Below are 21991 nucleotides of genomic sequence, written 5' to 3' on the forward strand. Positions count from 1 at the left end.
CTTTTGTCCATTGAGCACTTCCTTACTCTCCGGAGCTACCAGATGCCCCAGGCCCATCTCGTACATCCCTTTTAATGGAGAATGGTGTTAGAAGCCAAGATCTGGCCACTGGGTGTGCTCATTGCTACTAGGATATCGCTGTTTCTAGGCCTTCCGAGTGGACAAGCCAGGGAGCATACATGTGTATGCTGACCTGCGGGCACACGCAGGTCCACACTTATTCCTCTGTCTATCCATCTGTATCCAGACTGAGCTAAACACCACTTCATGCTGATGTGTCTGACTCAGCACCGCGTGGATCACGACAGCCTCTCCTTCCTGCAGATCTCAACCCCCACTCCAACAAGGCGCGTGGTTCCCACGCCCACCATGCATTTATTTATTTGCCCAATCCCCACATCCGTGTAAAACACTTGAAAATTAACCCGTCTCCCCATGAGAAGCAACTCTAACAACTGTAGTCTTTTGTTGTTGTCGTCGTTGTTGAGGAAGATTTGCCCTGAGCTAACATCTGTGCCAATCTTCCTCTATTTTGTATGTGGGTCACCACCACAGCATGGCTGACAAGTAGTGTAGGTCCATGCCCAGGATCTGAAACCGCAAACCTGGGCCACTGACACAGAGCTCAAGAAACTTAATCACTAGGCCACGGGGCTGGCCACCACATACAGTCTTGATGTGCAGCCAGGTCCTTGGTCTTAGCATCACTGTCCAGCCTTTAGTGTCCATTTTCCAAGGTTACCTGGGTCAGCTCCTTTCTCCCCCTTCCCCTCAGTGAGGTGGTGTCAAGGTTTGTAATACAATTAGAGTCTCTGGTCACAGTCTGTATCCCAGCCTGGGATCTTCCGCCTTCCCAGTTGATTTCTTTTTAATTTGCATACGTTAAAGTTCACTCTTTGTGGCATGAAGCTGTCTGGGTGATAAATACCCACAGTCACATATTCACTGCCCGGTACTCCCTGGTGCATGCCTTTAGTAATCAACCACGTCCTCTCCCCTGGCCAACCACCGATCTGGTTTCCACCTGCATAGTTTTGCCTTTTCCAGATGGCATAGGAATGGAATCCTACAAGACGTAGCATTTGGGGTCTGGCTTCTGTCACTTAGCAAAATGCACGTAAGACTCATCCGTGCTGTTGTGAACCACTAGCTTGTTCACTTTTATTGCTGGACACTACTCCACTGGGTGGATGTACCACATTTGTTTCTCTATAAACCTCTTGAAGGACACCTTGGTTACTTCTAGTTTGGGGTGATTATGCATAAAGCTGCTGTAAATATTCACATACAAGTTTTTGTGTGAACATAAGTTTTCAGTTCATTTGATTAAATACCTAGCAGTGCGATTGCCAGGTTGTATAGTGTGTCTACACTTAGCTTTGTAAGAAACCACCAAACTGTCTTCCAAGTGCCATACCGTTCTGCATTCCCTCCAGCAAGGACGAGAGTCCCTGTGGCTCCACGTGCTCTCCAGCATTTGGTGGTGTCAGTTTCTCGGATTCCAGCCATTCTGATAGGCGTGTTGTATCTCCATCTTTCAGTTTGCATTTCCCTACCGACGAGTGACCATCAGCATCTTTTCGTTTGCCATCTGTATATCTTCTTTGGTAAGGTGTTCACATCTTTCCCTAATTTTTTAATTGGCTTATTTCTTTTCTTACTGTTGAGTTTTAAGAGTTCTTTATGTATTCTAGAAATATTTCTTTATCAGAACTATGATTTGCACATATTTCCTCTTGGTCTGTGACTTGTCTGTTCCTTCTCTTAACAGTGTCTTTCACAGAGCAAATTTTCAACATTTTCATAAAATCCAGTGTATCAATTTTTTCTTTCGTGGATCCTGCTTTTGGTGTCACATCTAAAATCTTGTGGAAGTTCAAGCAGACTCTCCCTTGTTTTTCTCTAGAAGTTTCCTACTTTGCGTTACACATTTGGGTGTATGCCCCATCTTGAGTGGCCTCTGCACCTTTACCAGCATTCAGTTAACGCTGTGTTGTACAGCTCTGTTCCTGGGCTCTCCATTCTGTTCCACGCATCTCTGTACCTACCCTTTGCCAGCACCTCACTGTCTGAATCACCGTAGATCTGCAGCTCAGGGGAGGTTCCCTGGCTTTTCTTTTGCTAGAAGGGAAAGCAGCATCTTTTTATGTGTTTGGGAGCCATCTGCTCCTATCCTTTACCACCTTTTCCACTCGGGATGTTTTCCTCACTGATTCTAGATGCTTTTTTATATATTAAGGGAATATCTGTTATCTTTAGATTCAGGTAAATTCAGCAGCCAGTTATGGAGCTCCCCGCCCTCCACAGTAATGTCACAGTGACGCAGGGTCAACTGTTTGCTCACCCAGCAGGTGCAGGACACGGGATGGACAAGGGTCTTGCTTTGCAAAGAACACACGTGGTCTGCTGATCTGGTCTCTCCAGCCGAAAGCTTTCAAACATAGTGTGTCCTTTATAAGAGCTGGCACAGACCCCCAAAACATGAACTTTGATGCTGTCCTTGTGCCACCATGGGGAAACGGGAGCCGCAGCCATGTCTACCCTTTCCACCCCGTGACAGATGGCAGATGCCTGAGCGAGAGTCAGGTGGAGAACTGGGGAAATACCCATGGCACAGTTGGGCCGGGCGCTGAGGTGGATATGGGGACCCACAGGAAGCAAGGGCTTGCTTTTGGCTTCAGCAGAGCCCACAGGGCTGTGGCTGTTGGGGGCATCCGTCGGGTGAAGGCAGCCTGACAGACGTGTTTTCTCAAAGACTCAGCGGTGTCAAGGAGAGGCGTGACAGGCACTGTTCATGTGCGTGCCACTCAACCCAGCTCAGCAACCCAGCAGGAGACCTTCTCCAGAGCAGCCCCAGGAAGGCCAAACAGGCCTGGGAGCTGACGCTGCTCTGCCCAGAGCCCCGCCTGGCTCCCACCACACTCCAGCAACCCCTGCCCGCGGCCACCAGCTGGCTTCTAAGACCCCGGCCCCACTGCGCCTACTCTGGCAGGGCAGCCACGCCAGCTGCCTGGGGCCCTCACACCCTCCAGGCTAATTTAGGAAAGACAGGAGAGGACGTGGCAGTGGCAAATAATTGTCTCACTAATTTTTTTCAACCAAATTGATCGCTGGGCTTCAGGCCAGCTCAGCTAAGGGGCTAGGGAGGAGGAGAGAAAATAAGTGGAACCGAGATCCAGAAGTGCCTCGCCTCTCCAGGACTGACACACTCGCTGGTCCCCATTCCTCAGCTGCCAGGACTTCTGGGTCCATCCTCGCCAAACAGAGGGAGGTCCTGGGCAGCTCTGCCTTTGGGGAGGAGGCCCCGGCGTCCTGCTGGGGGCAGGGGATGTGAGAGTGACCGTGTGTTGGACACAGGGGGTGGTCTGGCAGGGTCTGAGCAGTAACAGGGGTCGTGGGGACTCTTAGGGAGGTGGGGTCCTTGGGGGTCTCAGGAGGGAGAGTGAGTGGCTGCTTCAGAAGAAGGCAGCCCTCGGCCACCTGATGCCTGACTCCCCGTCCATGGAACAGACTCAGTGCCTCGTGCCAGGTCTGACTTCTCTGAATCTTCTGAGTCTCTGTCTGGGGTCCTCGACCCTGGCAACTCCTGCCTAACTGGCTCCAGCGCTGTTGATGCTGCGTTTGCTGAGGCTGCCTTCTGGCAAAGGCCCCGCGGGACTCTGTTGTCGTTCATCTGGCTGGGCCTCGAGGGCAGTTTTTAACTCGTTTCTGTCTTGACTCTCTGAAAGGCTGTGGTTTGTTGGCTAATCTTTGTGGCTCCGGCGTGTTTTCTGTGCCCAGCCCCACTCCCAGAGAGGAAAGTGCAGTGACTCCCCGAGGGTCTCGTGGGTCCTCAGCTTGGTAAGTTTTGGCAAGTGCCCTCAGGCTCAACTGGTTCAGGTTTTATTGGATTCCCAGGCACAAAGCCCTCGGAGATCCCACCTCTGAGTCTGAGCGGGTCAGCCCCAGTCAACATAGAGCCCATGGGGGCATCTGTGCCAGGCACCAAGCTACAGGGACCTACAGGGGCTAATGTCTCTGCAGGAGCCACTCCCCTCTACCTCCCTTGGTTTCAACTGTGGTACATTCTTTTCTCTTTTTCTTTCCGATATTCATCCTTATTTTTATCTTTTCTCTTCTTACTATAAATTTTTCAAACATACAACCCCCTTGAAAGAACTGTTCATTGAACACCCCTGCACCCACCACTGGACTCTCCCATCACCACTGGGTGATAAGTGCCTTATTACAGGGCTGTCATCCCCACGTCACCCTGTCCATCCGTCTGTCCATCCATCAGTCCATCTTACATGGGGATGCATTTCTAAAGTCATTTCTTCTACATTTATTCGTCGGCGTTCCACTGTAAGAAGAGCTGCCCCACCTGCCCCTCCCGCTTCCGTGTTTATCTGATACCAGGACTGTCTGCGGGGTGCTGGATTCAGGGCTTGCCATCCACTGTGTGCTCACCGTCGATGCTGTCAGATGCGTCCCGGCAGCTGGAACACATCCCTGCTTCCTGACACGGGTGCCAGGCTCCCCCTCCACGTTCCCCCCAAGGCTGGAAGCAGCATTCTCCATGCCCATTCCTTTAAGCAGCAGGTTTTCTAGAAATCTAGAATGCTCACGTGTATTTTTTTTTTTAACATTTTATCTTTTTCCTTTTTCTCCCCAAAGCCCCCCGGTACACAGTTGTATATTCTTAGTTGTGGGTCCTTCTAGTTGTGGCATGTGGGACGCCGCCTCAGCATAGCTTGATGAGCAGTGCCATGTCCACACCCAGGATTTGAACCGACGAAACACTGGGCCGCCTGCAGTGGAGCGCGTGGATTTAACCACTCGGCCATGGGGCTGGCCCCAGAACGCTCGCGTATATTTTTAAGTAAGTTGCAGACATCAGTACACTTCTCCCCAAATACTTTGGGGTGCCCTTCATCAGCCGGAGGTCGGCACCCATCAGGGATTCTTTTTCTTCTTTGGAGATAAATTGAAAATATGGGGAAATGCCAAATCTTACCTGGACCTATTGCACAAGTGCTGACAAATATATACAGCTGGACAACTTTTCCTCATCATGATGCAGACCATCATTCTAGAACACTCTTCCAGCCCTCTTTCAAGACAGAGACCATCACTGCAGGAGGAGGCTAGCTGGGGTCTGCGCCCCATCAGCCCCAGCCCCCCGACCATGTGAGAGGGAAGCACCCCCCGGTAAGCTCCCGCACACGAGGGAAGGAGGCTGGGCAGACCCCCGGCTTCGCTGTGTGCCAACACACAGGTCCAGAGACTCCAGCTCGAGCGCTGCCCTTGAGGGCATGTGGACACACAGACTACGATGGGCGCTGAGCCTCTGACTCAGGGGCATCTCTGAGACGGGGTCTCATTTCCAAAGACCTTGCAGGGACACTGACTTGGTGACAATGGGACCCCAATGTGCGAACCACGGTTTTCAACAAGAGTTCCTCCCTAGCACAGGGAGGCGAGGGGAGCCCCAGCGCAGAGGAACCAGGACACAAAGGAGAGGAGGGCACCTCCAGGCCATCTGAAGGGCCCAATGGGAAAGGAAGCCAGTGGCACTGTGTCCCCAGGCTCAGGTTACCAGGCTCAGAGTCCTCAAGCTCAGGACCTCACACTAAGGCCCTAACATTCAGGGTCTGAATATGAAGGCCAGAGAGTGAGGGCCTGAGGTGAGGGCCTGAGGGGAGGGCCAGAGAGTGAGGGCCTGAGGTGAGGGCCTGAGGGGAGGGCCAGAGAGTGAGGGCCTGAGGTGAGGGCCTGAGGGTGAGGGCCTGAGGGTGAGGGAATGAGCTCTGCGTTCCAGTGTTGCAGCGCCATCTTTTCTTCTGGGGAAACATGGACCCACAGGGTGTCAGAGCCCTCAGGGGCCAGGCTGTCACAGGGCCAGGTCTTGTCTCGAGCTCATAGTGGCAACAGTGGTGCTCCAGGGAGCCCCCCCTGCTCTCTGAATCCTGCACTTCCTTGAGCCTCACTTGGTTCCTTGGCCGTGCTTCTCTGTGCAGTCTACACAGCAGAACGCGGAGGTCTGGGGGAGCCAAGGCTGGTACAGGCTTCTCCCGGTCTCCCTGCGGGAGAGCTGTCGCCGGCTCCCGCTGGCCCCAGAAATCTCCCACCCCCACTGCCCCGTCTGCAGGCCTGCGTCTTCCTCTGGTTTCTGCCTTCTCTTCCTTTCCCTTCAGCCACCTGCCCCTTGCCCCGCCTGGCCCCACCCAGGGGACCTTCGGGATGGAGACCCGTAGCTCTGGGTCTGTGGCCTCTGTGCTCCAGGAGGCAGAGATGAGGAAAGTTACGGGCTCCAACTGTTGTTTGGGGCGTGCAAGCCTAGGGTGGGGGGTGCCAGAGGGAAGCCAGGAATGGGGATGCTGACAGTGCCACAGGTGTACCTCCTGACCAGGACCCCTTCACCAGGAGCTCCAGGGCCATGTGGTGACCCAGCTGGTGTGGCAGCTCAAGATCAGGGTCCCCTGGGAGCGAAGGATCTGCCCCTCGAGCGCCTGCAGCAGAGAGAGGATGCAGGCGCCTGCCCAGCACCTTCCACTCTTGTTCCCAGCAGCCCGATGGACCCCATGGGGGCAAACACCCTGCACGTCCACCAGGGCTTCTCAAGGGAGCAGCCTCCAAGCCCAGGGAAGGCATTTCACCCAAATCAGAAAACCCAGGGTGACCAGGTGCCAGTGGCAAGCTGCCGAGCAGAACAGAGCAGGGAGACCACCGGTGTGCCCGCCCTGCCTCCTATCCCGGATGGATGGATCACACTCACATCCCCTGTGGGCAGCTCAGCCTTTATTATGACTGGGGTGTGTCACAGTGGGTCCCCAGGAAGAGGGCTGGGGACCCCGCACTGGATTACGCGGGCTCTCCCCATCCACTCAACACCTGCCTCGCCTCGCGGGTTCAAAGATCCTGCTCCTTATTGATGAGACTTCCGGCTGCCCCGGCTGGAGCTGCCCCAGAGCCCTCTATCCCAGCGCAATCCTTCCACCCTGGGGGAGACGGGCCTTGCTAGAAGGGCCTCACCAGCCCGTGGGGGGTGTGCACCCCAACCTCCCAACCCTGGCCGCGCTCCATCCCCAGGACAGATACATTCTGTCACTGAGACAGACAGTGTGCGGGCCCCAGGTAGGTTCCAACCCTGGGTCCTGCCCCGTGGCCCTGAGTGTGGCTGGGGCCCTGCAGGAGACATGTGTGGGTGGCTGTGAAGTCCGCGAGGACAGCGGGAGCCCCAAGAACGTGTCCATCCTGTGCCTGGTGAGTGAGCAGAAAGCGGGGTCAGCCACAGACACTGCCAGGCTTCAGGCGGCTCGACCTCTCCGCAGCTTTCCCCTGACCCTCTGAGCAGCTCCAGACACTGGTTACTCGTCTGCCTGCAGTGAGTGAAATAAAGGGCTGATGGTGACCCATGAGCCACGTTCCTCCGGCTGCGCCCGTGGTCCACACACCCAGAGCGGTCACGCTCACTGAGGGCGCCATGTCAAGGTGGCTTTGCTCTGCTCATTACTTTCCCTTTGGCTTTTCTCTTCCTCTCGTTCCTTTACAGGAAGGAAAGTCTGGTCATGGGGTGGGCCCGGGGCGTGTGGGAAGGCCCCTGTTTAGTGGTGAGTGCCGAGTCCTTCTGGCTTTGCGAGAGGTGCTGTTTGCTTGAGCTTTCGCTCCTTCCTTCTTCATTTATTCTGGCTTCTGGCTCAGGAATGTAGAGACCATCAGGCGTGATCCCCCCATCTAGGGCTGGCAGCTGCTCTGGAATCGTGGAGTCACTTGTTGGCTGTGTGGCTTGGGGCGAGTTGCTTTGTGTCTCTGAGCCTCAAGGTCCTCATGTGTAAGATGGGGATAATAACAGAACTTGCTTTCCAGTTTGTTAGCAAGAGTCAGTGAGACATTGTGAGGAACGTTCTGGTCCAGGGCTGGCTTCTAGCAGAGCTCCGCAACGTCAATCTCTATCATCTTTGTCGTCGTTAATAATGACGGACTCTGCGGAAAACCTGCTGTGACAGTCTGACAGAGCACATGGGAATACAAGGATAGGTGTGGCTCATCGTTGCCAGGGAGGGTGCATCAGGGGCTCAGACGGTTTCAGGGGCTATGAAGGGTGAGTTCACGCAAGTGAGGTCCAGCCAGGACCAGCGCAGGCAGAGGTTCAAGGCCTGAGTGCTCCCAGCCCCTGGGGAGGGGTGTGAGTTCACGGTGGTGGCGGACAGGACCCCTGGGGCCGCTGCAAGGGCCTCGGATGCCCTGGGGCATCCACATGGACAGTGCGTGGAGGGGAAGGCCCTGGAGTGACGGTTGGCACTGCTTGGTAGGGACCATGTCTGAGACCAGAGCAGTGGCTGAGGGGATGGGTGGTTGTGTCAGGCTCTAGAAGTGGCAGATGCTCTCGAACACGGATGGATGAGTGAATGAATGAATGAATGAAGTTGCTAGAGGAAGCCATTTGCTGCAATTGGCGTGATGGTGTGTTAGGGAGAGAATGACCTTTGGAGAAGGATAGTCCCAGTTCTGTCCCTTACAATCTTTCCCCATACCTATTCATCCAAGAAGACCTTAATGCAGAAATGTATTTTAAAAACTCTTACAAACCAAAAGGAAAAAGACAAACACCCAACAGAAAAATGGGTGAAAGCCTTGCACATGTATTTCACAACGAAGAAATCCAAATGAACAGGAAACACAGGAGAGCGCGCTCGGTGTTATTGGCCATCCAGGAGGTGTAAAGAAACGCCCCACGAGGGACAGCTGTCCATCACCAGAGGGGCTCTGGTGAAGCTGCCTGCCACGCCAAGTGTCCAGAGAACATGAAGCCACTGGAAGGTGCACACGGTTGGGGGGTGTCAACTGGGAAACCGTTTGGCTTTCTCTACCCACAACCCAAATATTCCTCCTCCATGGGAATGCTCATGTGTGTGCACAAAAGACACATACTAGAACATTCTTACAGTGCTATTCATAGTAGCCCCAAGCTGGAAACTACCTATATGCTTACCAGTAGCAGAGAGATAAATTATGTTCCCACAGTAAAATTTACACAAAAATATCGACAAATCTTGCGCATGAAAAGATGCTCAACATCACTAATGATTAGAGAAATGCAAATCAAAACCACAATGAGGTACCACCTCACACCCCTAGGACAGCTACTATCAAAATAAAAAAACAGAAGTCACAAGTGCTGGAGAGCATGTTGAGAAATTGGGACCCTTGTGCACTGTTGGTGGAAACGTGAACAGTATGACAGCTCCTCAAAGAATCAAAGACAGAATCACTGTATGACCGAGCAATTCCGCTTCTGGGTACGCACCCAAAAGAAGTGAGAGGAGAATCTCGAGGAGATGTTTGCACACCCATGTTCGTAGCAGCATTATCCACAACAGCCAGAGGGTAGAAGGGGCCGGGCAGCACCTGGAGAGGGCGAACCCACCAACCTCGTGAGAACACAACTGTGACTGTGAAGCCCCATTTTTAAATGTAAAAGGTCCCCGGAGGGCAGGAAGACATCTACCTTAGGGACCACTGCAGATGGCTGAGAGTTAGTTCAGGTACTGGGTGCCGCAAGGGCGCAGAAAATTGAGACCATCCTCCCGAAGACATCCTCAGAGCCGGGCATTCCTGTGGCCATCGGCGTCCTGGTGCCCTGATGGCTTTTGTCCCATCTTTGGGACAGTCCTGAGAGGAAGGTGAGGGTCTTCCTCTTCGTGTCCTAAACGGACCAGCTGGGGCTCTGAGAGACAGGCGGCGCCAGGGCTCCCGCGGGAGTTGGCCCAGAGGGTCAGACACACCTGGTCCATGACTCTGAAGTCAGCACCATTTCTAAACAGGTGTTTGTCACAAGTTCTGATCTTTTCTTTCCCGAAAGCCTCCTGGGACTGTGGATGGGGACAGAAGGGTCCAGGTTGGCAGCCGGCTTCTTGCCACTTGTGCTGTCCTGTCCAGTGAAGAGGATGAGCAAGTTAACAGGCGGACCACCAACCGAGAGGCCAGGCGGGGACACCAGGAAGGCAGGGGGGAGGCCCACACCACAGGTTGCTGGCTGAAAGTTCCAAAGGGAGACGGAGAATCCTGGAGGATGAGGACGAGACGGGCTGGAGAAAGCAGGAAGAGAAACCCAGAAAGAGAAAGATGGGGTCCACTCCCGGGAGTCCGTGGGAGGGACCCCCCAGGACCTCAGCATCCCTGGCCCTGCCGGGCAAGATGCACAAGTGGACGCCCATGGTGGGGGGACAAATAGGGTCACCCCCTCCCCTGAGTGACACCCCTCTTCCCAGGGCCACTATGCAGTGGCCAAGAAGAGCACATTAGGACTCCACCCATCATCTCAGAGGAGCTCCTGGGGGGACACAGGCCCACAGAACTAAGGCAGGGGTAAAGGAGACCATCCCAGAAAGCCGGTGGGCATGCTGGAGGTGACCGTGACCATGTGCGTCGTGTGTGACGTGGGAGCGTGGAGGGATGTGTGCACACACGCTGGATTGCTGACGTGGTCCGGGGTGGGGCACAGCGAGGGTGCTCTGTGGGGAAGGGCGGGCCAAGGGCATCAAGCAGGCCCCTCTCCTCCAGGTGGCCCAGCAGATACCCGCCCTGCCCTCCACGGCTTGGGGTCTGGACCAGGGTGGTTCCTGAGACAAGCAGCGTCTTTGAGCATTTCAGTCTAAATGCTTGTATATAATTTGCAGAATCGACGGTGGCTGAGAAAGAAGAGCTGTGCGAAGGGTGGACCAGCGGGCAGACTGGCGCTCGCCCTGGAGTGGACATAGCGGCCTGTGGCAGGGGTCGAGGTAAGTGGCGGCTTCCTCTTCTCTCTGGAGTTTGATTTGGCTTCACATCCTGCCTTCTTTCACTGATGCTTACTGTCGCAGGCTACATTGTGCATGGGTTTGTGCGACACCAATGTTGGTGCATGGTTAGTATCGAGCTGATGTTGGTGCATGGGCTAGCATTTCACCAATGTCGGTGCATGGTTAGTATTGAGATCGTATTGGTGCCTGGGCTAGCATTTCACCAATGTCGGTGCATGGTTAGTATTGAGATCGTATTGGTGCCTGGGTTAGTTTTGCATTGACGGTGGTGCATGGTTACTATCGAGCTGACGTTGGTACGTGGTTGGTATTGCACCAAAGTTGGTGCACAGTTAGTATTGAGATGATATTGGTGCACAGGTTCATTTTGTGTTGACATGGTTACTATGGAGCTGACGTTGGTGCATGGTTAGTATTGCACCAATGTCGGTGCACGGTTAGTGCTGAGATGATATTGGTGGACAGGTTCATTTTGTGTTGACATGGTTACTATCGAGCTGATGTTGGTGTGTGGTTAGTATTGCACCAATGTCGGTGCATGGTTAGTGCTGAGATGCTATTGATGCATGGGTGTGTTTTGTGTTGACATGGTTACTATCGAGCTGACGTTGGTGCACGGTTTGGGGTGGGTGTGGATAAAGAGACGTGATCCGGACATTTGAGCATTTCTCTCAATGGACTGAGGCAGGGAAATTGTCTTCCGCCAGGGCCAAGCGTTGGTGGGAATCGGCTCGTGGGGTGGTGCTGGCTGTGTCACGGGAGGGTGGCAGCAGCCCTGGGCGAGGGTTCTGTGCTGCAGATGGTGGTTAGAAATAGTGCCTCTGGGTTTGCACTTTCACCTGTAAATTTTCAGGCTGAAGAGTAGGGTCACATCGAAAGCGAGACCTGGGTGCTGAGCAGTGAAGCTCCCCAGGGCCATCTCTGGACCTGGCGGGAAAGCCCCTGTGGCCACGGAGAGGGGCTGCCTGTGGAGCGTGCTCGTCTCACCTGTCGTATGTGGGTCCTCACCCTGCCTTTTGATTTTCCTCGGGACGGGAAGGATCTTCTGATGTCCACCCTGCTGAAGACGCTGCGGGAGCGTCTGGAGCCAACGGGTGTGGGCGGGGGTGAGGGGCAGCTGGGTAAGAGGTGCGGAATGTTGCCGCATCTGAGCAGAGTGCACAGCCTGTCAGCCAGTGCTCATCTGGACGTCAGCTCTCCAGCCAAGACCCTCATCTGCAAGCTGGTCTCGAGTGAGCACCCGTGGGCTGTGGCCGAGCACCATGAGAATGGCCCTGACCATAAACCTGTGAGGTGTGCTGTCCACGATGGCAATCCCTGTTTCAAGAAGCAGCCACATCTCACGCTCCCCAGTGGGACGGACACGGCTGTTTACTGCGTCCGTAAAATCTCGCCCTGGGGCAGCAGCTTCCCGGGCTTGTTTCTGATGAGGTTTGCAAGGGGAAGTGGGTGTTCCAGGAGAGCACTGCCTCCTGGCAGCCCTTGACTCTGTGAACGGGCACGCAGCGTCCAAAGCACCTTGACATTCACCTTAAAGGGAAGCAGGCCTGTGCAATTCCATCTGAAATGTGGTCAACACGTCCCGTCGTGAAATCTGCCAACCGTTTCCCCATTGCTAAGAGCCAACACGTTGTCACCCAAATTGTCCATTTCAGCCTTTGACATTATCAGAGCAAATGCTGGATGGTGAGCAGTGGGCTGTGTCAGGGACCAGGGCACTGACTGGGACGGGGTACGAAGGGACTTTCTGGGGTGATGGAGCCGTCTGTATCTTCATAGGGTTGGAGTCACACGGGGGGTGCCTTTTTCAAAACCCATTGGCTGCTACTGTGTGCATTTCCCAGTATATAAATTTTCCCTAAAGAGACCCCTGCAAGCAGATGCTGATGCAACGCGTGCTGAAGTATTCATGGCTGTGCACACAGATGTCTGCCATCTCCTTTGAAATGCATCAGAAAATAAGACAGATCGATGGTCGGATAGAGAGGTGGAAAGGGGGACAAAGTTAGAATAAGGCAAACAGAGCGAAATGCGAGCAATCATGAACCGAAATGGCAAATTTACGGGCATTCACTGTCGACTCTTCCAGCTTTTCTGTGTATTGAAAAGTTTTCCTAATAAATTGTTGGAGTAAAGTTCTAGATGGGGTTCTGGGTACGTGTTATATTATTTTCTAGCCCTTTCTGTACTTGTCAAATCTTTCTGTACTTGAGGATCCACTGGGGTTCGTGGGGTTGGCATGGGTCCTCGAGGCGAGCCCCTCCCCCAACGGCTGGCCACGGGAGCCGCAGCTCCAGGTTCACTGTGGGTACAAAGGCCAGGCAGCCCCTGAATGCACCCAGGGGCCCCAGTTTCCCTTACGCTTTGATGATGTTGCTGTGGGGGACTTGCAGCTCCGTGATCTGACAGAACCCCAGCTAAACCTAAAAACAGCCTCCAGTGGAAAGAAGCAGGAACTGAGCCGCCGTAGGTCCGAGGCTGGGGGCCCAGAGCCAAGGCCTCGCTGGGCAGGCGCAGACAGGCCAGCGGTCAGCACCACGATGCCGCCCTGACAGCGTTTAGCAATGGGGCCTGTGCAGGACAGGCAGTCGGATGCAGCTCCGCCGGGTGGGCTGGGGCCTGGGTGAGGAGCCATACTCAACGGGTGTTGACCTCAGCCAGCTGTCCGGGCAGGTGGATTCACAACCTAGAAATGCCCCATCTCTTTCTCTCTGTGGTGGCCCTCCGGGCAGGCACACCCATCCCAGTTCCACGTGTTTCGTGCTGACTGGACTGAGTCTTTATCCTCCCACTATTGACCGCCTGCAGCCTAGAGGCATGGCAAACCCCTCCAGCTGACTCAACGCGGAAGGTCGAGGGTTACCCGGTCCCGAGCTTCATATCCCGGTGGCACGAGGCATGGTGCCCAGCACCCAGCCAGACGGGCCGCATCACAGCTCACTCAGCTCAAGAAGATGCCCTCTCCTGGCCTCACGGGCCAGGTTGCCGAACTCTGTGACTGTGGAGTCACATGGCTGCCGTTGGGGCCAGAGGGCCACACCTCTGGAAATAGTTCTATTTCTTGCTCTTTTTTCTCTTTTTTGTTGTCCTTTTCCAAATTCAAAGAGGTTGTTTCCTGCAAACCCTGATAAAAATCTCTTTCGTAGACTCTTCGGATTAGGAGGGATGGTGGTTATACCCACAGGACAGTCCAGAGACTGGTCGGAACAGAACTGGCCCAGACCCTGACCTCCTGGCTTCAAGGCCAAGTGTCTCAGCCAGGTCAACTTTAGGGATGAATGAGAGAAAGCCCACCTGAGGTGGCTTGGGCAGCAAGGGCGTTTGTTGACAAATATGATTGAACTGCCCAGGTGCAGGTACTGCTATATTCTGAGGCCAAGCAATGCCTTCAGGGTTTGGTTCCTCTCCCTTACCTGCCCCTGAGCTTTGCTGGGACCACACATTACCACCAACCCAGGGCCAGGGGAGAGGGCCATGTGACTGTCCTTGAACAAACCTGGTGGCTGGGGATGGAGGAGCTGCCTTGCTGAGCTGAGGCCAGGGGCCTGCTCCTGCATCTGGATGGGGTTCACTGCACCCACCAGAGGGACTGAGTATCAGGCGTGGCTGCAGCCACAAGAAGGGCCATGGCTGCTGGTGTCTGTAGCAAAGACTCTAATCCAATGGATGAAGAGCTTCCTGCTGACTCGCAGGGGAGTCCCTATGTTCTGGCATCACCATCTGGGATCTCTCAGTGTGGACCACAAGCATTTCATTTCTATTTCTGAACTGTCTACGCATGTTAATACCCAGTGACCCTGGTCTGTCTGCCAGGGATGGAACTCTTTCCCTCGGAGGGCCACGCCTGTGGTCCTTGGCAGTTCTATTCATCCTGTCCCTTGTGAGATGGATGAACTTCTCAAAGACACGGGCCCCCAGGTGCTCCTCTAAGAAGCCCCTGTCCTTCCCCACAGAATCCTTCACAGGTTAAGATTCAAGATTCAGCCGTGCCTCCCTTTGGGCAGAATCAAGTGCTTCTGGGAGTCCCAGGGCAGTGGTCTTGGTTATCGGAGGACACAATCCCCAGGTGTGGTCAGGACTTTCTGCACTGGCCTGTTTGAGCTCTCAGCACGTTCCTCTCCCTTCCCCCTCCTCTGCCCAGCACACCTGTCTGCGGGAGCAGGTTCCCACATGCCGTCCTCTGGCCACTGGGCATGTGGGGGCTGCTGACCCGGCTGCAGAGAGCCGCTCTCTCCCTCCCTGCCCCCTCTTGGCCTGGGCCCTGCCAGGGCTTTGTCTGGAGCACTGTGGGAGAGAATGAGATGTCAGCGCCCATGAGACGCCACCTCTCAGCTGGGGCTGAAAGCAAGAGGCGCCTGATGCACAGGTGAACTGCTGTGGGCTGGGGAGGGTGTGGAAGAATGCCTCCCTGCTCCCCGGTGGCGTGTGGCCCGGGCACTGGCTCTTGAAGGGAGTGGCCCGGCTCCTTCTGCCGCTCTTGTTATAGTGAACGTGCTGCATTCAGGTGAGTGTGTGCGCCCGTCAAGGTTCTTTGGACATTGCCTGCCCACCCCGGCTCTGCTCCCGGGGAAGCCACGCTCCACCTGCTGCTCCGGACCTCTGGCTTTTCCTTACGGTTCTACCACCTACATAGTGTCCCTAAACACTACAGTCTGACTGGCTTGTTTTTTAATTTTATTCATGTGGTGTCGTCCAGGGTATATCTTTTTCTGTGGCTTGCTTTCTCCCACTGAACGTTCTATGTCTAAGGTGTGTCTATCCGTAGCTGAGGGTCTTTTGTTTTCACTGCTGTATACTATTCCCTCGTGTGAATGCCCCATTCTCCTTCCATGGACACAGGGGAGCTTCCAGCGTTCCACCAACAAAGCCACGATGAACATCCCGAGCCCCTGATGTGCAAAGGCTTCTCCAGGTGTGAGCGTGCATGTGGATGCCGGCGTAGACGACGTGTGCGCACAACTGCACCAGCCAAGTCAGACATTTCCAGGGGGCTGCACCGCCTTCCTCGCCCACCAGGGGGCAGCCCTAGCTCCAGGCGCCACCGCAACAGTGCTTACTGGCCTTAAATCTCTTTTTCTTCATCAGTCAAGCGGCGGCAAAATCGTCTCTCACTTTTTATTTAGTTTCTGTTTTTGTTGCAATTATAAATATGTGTCATTCAGAAGGTGGAATACTACGTGTCCCTCCTGGGTCCTCCCTCCCCTCCACACCATGTCCTGTCCTCACATAATTATGCTCAGCTCGTGGAGCTGATTCTCAAGGGGTCCGCCTCCGGCTCGTTGTGCTTATCCATACGTTGCTACCTCTTGACGTTCTGGTTTAGACGATGTGCGTTCACTCTCCACCCCAGACCTCCTGCGCCCACCTGGGTTGGCTCCACCGTCAGCGTTGACTTCGTGATGGTCAGGTAACCACAATTCCTAGTCGAGTCTTGTTGTAGACTGTAATTTCCTTTCCTTTAATGTGCATTTTGCTGTAAGAGTCTCGGGTTTTTTGCTGATTGGTTGTGGTTGGCTGGCTTCCTCTTCTGTGCGTTTATAACTAACTTGACCCCAAACTCTCTCCCCGTCATGTGAATCTCCTCCCAACACTTTCAAACACGTTAGATCATCTCTCCGCCTCATCTCCGGGAAGAGATCTCTCCTGGAGCCTTTTGCTGCTCCCATCTGGACTGGGTGTTCTCCGTGCCTGGTGCCCAGCTGACATTCTAGGAATCTCCTTCCTCCATCTTCCCGAGAAGCGTCTTCACTTTGCTCTTGTGTTGGATCTGCTGCTTCCAAATCCGTGTCTTTCACTTTCTTGGATTACTCCCTTGTTTCCCTGGAGCACGTCCCCCCTTAGCTCCCTGAGAGATGGTACTGGGGAAGCACATTTGCTGAGAGCTGCATGGCTTCTGATGTGTTTGTCTGACTGTCGCTCATCCTCCTGGGCGGCAGGACCTGTTGTTGATTCGTGATGTGCAGCTTTGCCCTCTCCACTTCTCTTGCCTAATATGTTATGCCATCCCCTCCCATCCCATCCAAATCTTTATCAATCTTTAAGGCTAAACTCAACTGCCACCTCCTCCAGGAAGCCTTCCCAACCTCCTCCTAACCTTATGATGAGAATTGCCTGCATCATGCCTGCATCATGCATCACGTGGCATTTATACTCTTCATATTTATTCACCAATTCAGCACGTTTCACGAGCACCTACCATGTGTGCTGGAGGACTTTACAATGAATCAAAAGCAAGCCTTGCCATCCAGGAGGCCCCTGGCATATTGAAACTAAATGGACCCCCAATGCCATCCCACATAACCCACGTACAGGACTTCCTTGCCCAGCAAGGACCCCACCCAGGTCTCCTCTCGTTCTCCCTGTGATGACAACAACAAACAAAGGCACCTGATATAGAGATGACAAACGCATCATTCCCACCGCCCCCCCCGACCAGGCCACGAGCGATGAGGTTTATTTTACATGTGAAAAGCTGAGACAGAGAAGAAGGAAGCAGGTTGTGGGTGGTGGAGCCAGAATCTTGCTCCATGTAGTCAGGCTCCACGGAGGTGCACGGGCGAGGGTGTGTCCGAGCCCTCTTAGTCCCCGTGCCTCAAGATCCTGAGAACAGACGTTAGAAAGGCACAACCCAGCAGATGTTCACATTAGGATTTGTAGACCAAATATACACCCTCCCAGAGCCCATGCCTGTTGCGTGTCTTATAAGGAGGGGAGGGGATCCCTTGCAACATTGCCTAACCAGGAAATAGCTGTCTCGGGCCAAGAAAACTCCTTCTGTCGCTGAGCGCAATGGACATTCCTGAGTGTCCGGAGCCTGGGGCTGTGTCAGAGCACAGGGGAGACAGACTCTGTCTGGGCGCCGCCTGCCCCAGCACAAGCACGATGGGCTCCCATGGACCTCACGCAGCAGTGGTGGATGCCGTGGACGGGCTGTCTACTCAGGCACCTTCCCAGAGAGATGAGGCATTTACCGCAGACGGGAGCCATCACTGCAGGCTTCTTCACACCCGCTGGAAACAATACGTGCTCTGAGCCACTGCCGAGGCATCTGCCCGGCTCTGGATTTCCTCTGCAGCTGACGGATTTTCAGATGAAAGGCAAAATTTCCCGTGCCCTTGATCTCAAAGTTGTCTCTTGGATACTTCCCACTTCCTCTGAAAGTGTGTCCATAAGAGGAGATGAAGATAAATTTTTTGCAAAAAAGGGGTGGACGTTGGAAGTTCTTTGAGCAGCCTGCTTCCAGCACGGTATGCGTGCCACTTCCTCAGACGGACTCATTCTCACTGGCGGCATCTGGCCCACGACATTTCAGGGCCACATTCAGTTTCATGCAATGAGCTGGTGGGATTCGGTTCAAAGAGTCCCGCCCAGCATCACATTTGAGGTGTGAGTCTTTCCCTTCCCAAGGGACTCCTAAAAATTCTAGGGCTCCACCTTTTGTATATGACTTCGCATGCGTAAATGCTGGGGGTCTACACAGCCCTTGCCAGGAGCGTTCCACAGCCAGTAGAACTGTTGATGTCAGCTCCTAACCAGCCGCCCCCTCTCCCGCCCCGGACTGAGTACGCAGAGGCTCTGTGATCTGATCTTACACAGCTTCACGGTCAGCACAGGGCTTTGCACGCAGTGGGCTGTTAATACACGTCTGCTGAGTGGCTGAATGAATGGATGGATGGATGAGTGAATGAATGAAGTAACAGCAAGTAGGTACCAGTTGTTCATGACCCTGACCGAAAATAATCTAGTACACACTGAGCCAACCCTGTTTTCAGGATGCAGTATTTCCCCTGGGGCCCCACTCCTGAGCCTGCTGTTCCTGGCATGGGTACAGAATCATTCATTCCCCACTGAACTGGGCACTCCCTGGGGCCTTGATCACTGCTCCCGGCCTGATGCCCACGACAGTGCCTGACACACAGGGGACACCAGGAAATGCTTGTTGAGAGACTGAAAGCATTCCAGGTGCTTTTCCACCCAACATGCTTCTGTTTCTCTCTCCAAGAGAGGCCCCCAGGGCTGGGCAGGCCAGGGTGTGCCAACCTCTCATCTGTAAAAGGGCTGAAGACCCACCTCGCCGGGGCTGTGGTGGGAAACCAGGGGCTCATGCGTGTGACAGTGTATAAGAAAGCACTGTGCAGACAGCCAGACGCCGTAAAGGTCAACAAATGGACCGGATCTCAGGGAGGGCTTGGAGAAGGAGAGAAGGGGCCTGCTGAGTTGAGGGTGGATGTGGGAGTGCACGGGAGCCAGCAGGTCTCAGGCTGCACTGCGCAGAGAGACCAGACCCGCTGCTGAGTCCTCTCCTGCTGGAGACCACAGACTCTGACCACTACCTCTCAGGGAGACGTCCAGGTCTCCCGTCACTGCCGGAAGTCATTATCTCCATATATTAACTGCTTCCAGCCTATGTTATAAAGTAAAATTTTTTTCTAGCTGAATTTGATTTGCAGCCAGCCTCCTCTGAACTTTAATTCCCCATCCTGGATCCTTTGTTCGACGTTGGTCCTCTAGACACAGTCTTTCTGAGGAGCAATGCTGACAGTCCCAGCCCAAATGTCCTTGGGAGAAGACCCTGGGGTCTTCCTCATCCTCCACACAGAGTGATGGAGATCAATGGCGGGAGCCTTACCAGCAGCCATCAGCATGAACCCACTTCCCTTCCATTCTCCTGCATTGACTGAGGCCTCTGGGTGGGTGGATGGAAGGATGGACTGATTGACGGATCGATCAATTGAGAGATTGATACACGGATGGGTGGGTGGATGGAGGAAGGCTGGGTGGATGGATGAATAGATGGATAGAATGACGGATTGATCAAATGATAGATCAATAGATGGAGGGATGGATGTGTGGATGGATGGAGGGATGAATGGGTGGGTGGATGGGTGGATGGATGGATAGACTTATTCACTAAACACACAGGAAAATTATTATTTCCCCATCACCGGGCAAGCTTCTGCCCTTTGTCCAGGCATTCCATCCCAGGGGCTCTGTACTGGGCATTTCTTCTTCCTGGAATACTCTTCCCAAATCTTCATAAGAGTGTCATCTCTCATCCTAAATGTCACCTCTTCTAAGAGTTCTTCCCTGATCGCACAGGGAGACCAGCATTAAATAAACAAATGACTCCTCAAATGCGTCTGCAGTGTGGAGTCAGGAAGAGCGTATGAAGGAGACTAGAGTTTCAGGAGCCTATGAAGAGGGTGGTCAGGGAAGGCCTCTCCGAACCTGGTCCAGGGCCCAAATCAAGAGTCAGGCTACGTGAGGGACAGGTGACCCAGGTGGGGGGAACAGCATACAGGAAGGCCAGGAGGCCTTAATCTGAACCAAGAAAAGCATTCAAGTGCCCTTCCTCTGTGGCTCAGGGCGCTGGTACTCAGAGCCCTCCAGCCTCAGGGGGACAGAGGGAGCAGCTCCCTGACTTCAGGCTGATGTGGGCAGAATCTTCCATGCTCTCGCAGAAAACCTCCGGCCCAAATCCCTCTGTGACCATGCCGCTCATGGCTGAAATGTGGTGGACCAGTCACAAAGATCAGCTGAAACCATCCTGAGACTGAAATGCCAATCAGGATGAACCGTGTAGACGCCTGTGCCGCCTCGCCCCTGCCACTGCCCAGGACAGCCTCCTGCCAGCTTGTCCTCTGCCCATTTGGGCTCCTAAGACAAAGTCCGACCTTTCCCGCCTGCACCCTCCCTCCTTCCTTCCGTCCGCAGGGATTTGCCCAGGGCTGTCTCCCCACCTCTTCTGTGGTTTAGGGAGTGTAGACGTGGTCTTCCCGTGTCACGTTGTGGACTCTCATCAGCGTCCATCGAATGCTTTTCCCCGGCACCCTGCTGGGCTCATGGCCCTGCCTCCAGAATATCTGGTCTCGTCAAGGACCAGGCGAGACTACATATAGTTGCATTACCAGGCAGCACGATCTTTGAAGGAAGAAGCCACGGATCCATGAGCCTTTCCCGGGTGAAACCGATCTTTTTCCAGAGCATCCTTGGTTCCAGGTGCTAAAACAAACAGGCCTGCTTCCTCTCGTCGGGCTGTCAGCCCTAAGCTGGGTCTTAGCCATCTCTGTAGACCAGTACTTAGTAAACACCTGTTTACTCCACGAAAGCACAGGGAGTGAATAAGCGAGTAACTGACACTGAAGAGGGTCATTTATGCAGGTCTCTCAACACTGGGGGCCTCCAAGGAAGATAGAATTCTTTCTTAAGGGTCAAATCACTGGGTCTTGGTAATAACTGAAAAGTGATTTACCTCAGGCACAGCCTGTGCCGTGGGGTCACCGTGGACGTGGTGACGAGTGAGAGCCCTCCAGCCCCGGGATCGGCAGGGCTGAGAGCGGCGGAGGACGCCAGTGCCTTCAGCTTCCCCCTGCTAATGAGGCGGGCTGTGGGGCTCCCCTGTTTCTGGGGTTTGATTGGAGCTGCTGTCTGAAAGCTGTGATCTGTGCCAGAGCTGGACAGCCGTGTGCTCTGGTATCGTGCCCCCGTGCACACTCGAGGGACACACACAGGGAGGGACCCGGACGATGCCGGCGGGATAGACCTGGTCCATCGCGGTGCTTTGTGGCACTGGGAGGGCTGAGTTTTAGAATAGTCATTTCTCTGGGAGAGATCTGGAGAGGACATCCATACATGACTGTCTGTGCTTCCTGCACACACAGCCACGGCAGCAGACATGGATCATGCTCCTCGCTGCACAGATGACGCTGGCAGGGGTCCTGCCACCCGCGTCCAGTCATTCCAGAAATATGGAGGCGGCTGTGTGGGTAGCACCACCACCCCCTTGCTCGTAGCACGTCTGACTCCATGTTACGCTGTTCCCTCTGGGGCACCTGGTCCTGATCAGCCTCCCCTGGGCTCTGCTCAGCAGAGAACATCGCCTCTCAGGGGCGGGAGGTGACGCAGCCTCCCTCCCCTCACAGATCCTTCTTCTGACAATTTCCCCTCGAGAGCTGCCCACAGACCCCAATGTGCTGCCCCGAGGCCCCGGGGCCTCTGCTAACTGCTCCAGACACTGATGCCTGGCTCAGCAGGGGCATCCTCGGAGGGCCCGGGATGGCAGCAGGTGGGCTCTCACCGCATGGTGGGGGCAGGGAGGGCCACTGTATTCCCAGGCAGGACAACAGCTCAGCTCTTGTTCCTCGTGCTGCTGTTTTGATCGGGGCACATCTGGTGTCTGTTGGGTCAGAAGAGAAAACGACGGCTGT

At 54.4% G+C, this 21991-nt stretch overlaps 1 protein-coding gene across 4 annotated transcripts in view; it reads left to right on the top strand.

The window, feature by feature from the left end:
- Positions 1-21991, top strand: part of ZNF469 (zinc finger protein 469) — a 315902-nt gene that overhangs the window by 150478 nt on the left and 143433 nt on the right. For all 4 annotated transcript variants that reach the window (XM_070500275.1, XM_070500273.1, XM_070500271.1 and 1 more), the window contains one exon: positions 10662-10763. The gene's annotated coding sequence lies outside the window, so the exon portion shown is untranslated. The remainder of the gene's footprint in view (positions 1-10661; positions 10764-21991) is intronic.

Source organism: Equus asinus, chromosome 28 (genome assembly GCF_041296235.1).
Source record: "Equus asinus isolate D_3611 breed Donkey chromosome 28, EquAss-T2T_v2, whole genome shotgun sequence".
NCBI classification, from domain to species: domain Eukaryota; kingdom Metazoa; phylum Chordata; class Mammalia; order Perissodactyla; family Equidae; genus Equus; species Equus asinus.